The 3,878-nt window shown below is 39.8% G+C and overlaps 1 protein-coding gene across 1 annotated transcript in view; it reads right to left on the reverse strand.

Moving 5' to 3' along the window:
• The window catches only part of FREM2 (FRAS1 related extracellular matrix 2), a 210,771-nt gene that overhangs the window by 108,459 nt on the left and 98,434 nt on the right, over positions 1–3,878 (reverse strand). The window lies entirely within an intron of this gene.

A 3,878-nucleotide genomic window follows, 5' to 3' on the forward strand; every position in this document is an offset into this window, starting at 1 on the left:
GGATTTTCAGCAGGACTAAGTCTTCACTTATGTAAACCTACTGGCTTTGTTAAAATATGCAAAATGCAGTGTTGCTTACCACAGGACATGTGCATTCTTGTACTAAATTATAAACTTAGGTGAATAAATTGATATTTTAACTCTTTCCTATTTCACCTTGTGTTTATGTATGAGGTTAATAAGAAAAAATATACAAATAATTTAAAGAGTCAAATTTTGTTCTGAGAATGAAAACTCTTTTATTTTAATTTCAGATCTCTGTGAGAACAGGATGCCACTAAGCTGAATCCTGCATGGGCCACTTAAAAATATAAAAATATCAACAAAACTACATTAGGAAAAAAACACTATTGGACATTGCAATCAATGTAAAAAGTGTGCAAAAAACATAGGAAAAGCCAGAAATATGGTTCATTGCAAGATGTTCATTTGACCCGTTGCTTACTTAACCACCAGCACTGATTATAATAATAAAATACATGCTGGTAAATACATTAAGGGAGCTTGCACTGCTCACCAGCATTACATTTAGGGCTTAGCCGAGCATTTACCTGCTGTGCAAACAATTAAGGTCCTATAACTCAATGACAGTCTTGCTTTTCTTCCCCTCCCAGATAAGTGCTTGTATTACAAATACAGCAGAGATTTGGAGAGGCAAGCCATTATCAGTGCAATTTTAAAACTGAAAAGGACTAGAGGCCAAGTTACAATGAGATAAATCCAAAATAGCTACCATGCTTTCTATGAAATTTGGCGTCTATAGTAGAGTTATGGTGACACTTAACATCCACTGCTTACATCTAAATCCAAATGGACGACAAATTAAACATGAGCTTTTGTTCATTTTTAGAACAGCTACATCCAGAAAAAGGAGCTCCCATAAAATATCATGTTATTTAGCATCTCCAGTTGCAATTATTGAATGTGAAAGCTTATGTCAAGATGTGGAGGGAAGGAGGAAGGATTGGTCATTACACTACATTAAGAGATAAAAATCCCCAGGAAGGTACAGAAGCAAAAATACCATATAAAACTTTCTGGTTCCTTTAATTTGCCTCTCTCTGGTGGTCATCTATATTTAAAAAAAACAAAACAGGCCAGATTTGTAGCACTCATTTCTCTGGTGCAAAAAGCTCATGGTGTTACTTAAAGAGAGCTAAGGCACAGAAGGCAGACTCACTCCCAGAAGGGCTACTCAACAGCCTTCCCAGAAAACTTGTAGGAATCAGCCTGTCTTATATTTGTATTTTGTTCTGTGTTGGTGCACTGTGGTGGCAAGATAATATAAGCAGAGAAGGGCAGCTCATACAGGTTAGGCTAGAAGCACAGAATGTCCACAACTGCCTGGGCAGTCTATTTCAATGCTTCACCATTCTAATGGTAAGGCAGTTTTTCCTGATATCTAATCTAGATACACTTCCCTTCAATTTAAAACTATTGCTTTGCATTCTTCCCTCTATGGCAAGGGAGAACAGTTGTACTCCTTCCTCATGGCAGCCTTTCAGTTATTTGAAATATGCTATCATGTCCTTGCCTTAATTGCCTTTTTTCCACCCTAAACATGCTTAACTCTCACCCTTTCTTCATACAGTTTACCTTCTAACAACTTTATCATTTTCGTCAGCTCCCTTCCTCTCCCCTTTTACTCCCTTCGCCCATCAATGCCACTGTCCCTGGTTGCCAAGGGTTCCAGAGCAATTCCTGGCATGTTTCAGCTAGGTTGCTTGTCTTGGGGAGATGAACTCAGCTGGGACAATGGCAGTGGCAGTAGTGATGGTGGGCACTGAACTGGTGGGGGAACACCTGATGGGGGACAGGACACTGGGTAGGGGGGGAAGAACTCACCTGCTGCTCCCCATGCAGCTCGGCTGGGTTGGGGCAAGAGTGCCTCTGGAGCTCCCCTAGTCCCTGGGAAGCAGGAGATGGGGGAGGAGAGAAGGGGAGGGGAGAAGGATGACACATGCTACTGAGCTTGGAGAGGAAAGGAAATGGGGGATTCTTAACTGGTTCAGAGACTTAAGAGAGGCCCTGGCTGCTGTTTCCATAGTATAGTCCAAAAGAGGGGTGTGGTCAGACTAATGTACTCCCACTGGATCTGTCCCTTAGATAAGGCCTAACCAGTTCAAAGTAAAATGGCCCTATCACCTCCTCTGTTTTAAACCTAAAAATTCTGGTGATGTAGCCCAAAACCGCACCTCTATTTTTTTTTTCTTTTTCTTTGTTAGTGACACCTCAGTTGAAGTGGCTGACATATGACAATGTCAAATGGGACTTTATCAAAAGCCTTCCAAGTCCAAGTACATTATGTCCACTGCATTTCTCTCATCTACCCAACTAATAATTTTGTCAAAGAAGGAGATGACATGGGTTTGGCATGATTTGTTCTTAACAATCCATGTTGGCTGCTTGTGATTTGCCTTTCTTCCTCCAGATGCTTGCAAACTGACTTCCTCATAATTTACTCCAGTATTTGCTCCCCAGGACTGACCTCAGGCTGATGAACCTATAATTCTCCAAGTTCTCATTTTTGCATTTTTTAAAGATAGGCACTATATTGGCCCTTTTCCCATCTTCTGCAACTTCATCCATCGCCCAAAAATTAATAAATAAATGAGAACGCCATATAAATCACCAGTCCAGATCTAAATAGAGGAAAATTGTGATTGTTGCCTGAACATCAACCATTATGTGATTGTCCTTGGTCTTTGGACTTTGTGCATATTTGCTTGCTTCCACTGTTGCTCAATATATAGCACAACAGGAGAGAACATTAATGCCTAGGCCTTGGTTGAACGAGGGGATTAGACAGGGAAGGGGGTACACTTTAGAAATCCTTAACATTAGCAACTCTCCTAAGAGGCTGAGATACCGCTCCTTTTTTGGTTCATCTGAGTGAAATTAGCTTTAACAGTAGTTTTCTCAAAACACACAGTTAAAGACAGGTACACAGAACCAGAAGATGCTTCCTCGGCCACTGACTTCAGGCCCCTGTGCTCAAGGACACTTATTAATCAGAAGAATGCCCCAAATTGCCCTCAAACCCTTATTCTCAACTATAAGGAACAATATCCAAAATACCAAAAAACACCCTACAAAGTGCCATAAAAGCATGGGTGGCAATGGCATAAGAATGCTCTGCATGCAGTATCTACATTAAGAGAGTTTTCAAGAACTGACCTGGTGAACTTGACTTGGGCTTTGTCTTAAATATGTGCTAAGCATAAGGAAAGCAACTTCAGGGTAGTCATCCCAGCATAACCTAAACAGCAAAGCATGCTGAAAGTTCACCCACAGTAGCATTGTTTTTAACTATAACAAGTAGCTATCTTCTTTTCCCCAAAATTTAACATGCTGTGACTCATTACGTTGTTCTACACATACATCTCGTCTGCCCAGTCTGGGAACTTCAAGTGGAAGTTAAATGGAGAGAACACTTCAGTGTATCTTTCCTCTGGGCAAACAGTACCAATCAAAAGAAGAATTGAAATAATTTAAAATAACAAAAGAGCATAAAATGGATCAACAGACCATAGAGAAAACAATTAATTAATTATTATTCTTGTAATGATGCACAAAAAATATGGAGAGGGAAGGGTTATTTTTTTTTGTTGAAACCTTGTACTCTTTTACTTTTCACAGCTTTAAATGCTTGAATTACTTGGCTTGTGGAATGAACAAACAAAATGTTAACAGTGCCTACCACTCAACTGTAGACACCAAGGCAGTGTTTGTGAGTTTTTTGCAAGCTGAACAGAAAAAGTTAAAAAATAAAGATCTGCAGTAGAGGGTTTAAAATCTGGTAAGATCTACTTACTACATTTCCATTGTCTACAGGACTCATAGTGGATATTGTTCTGCTATATCACACACTGGAGATG

Source organism: Crocodylus siamensis, chromosome 1 (genome assembly GCF_052110815.1).
Source record: "Crocodylus siamensis isolate JL-2025a chromosome 1, ASM5211081v1, whole genome shotgun sequence".
In the NCBI taxonomy this organism is placed as follows: Eukaryota; Metazoa; Chordata; order Crocodylia; family Crocodylidae; genus Crocodylus; species Crocodylus siamensis.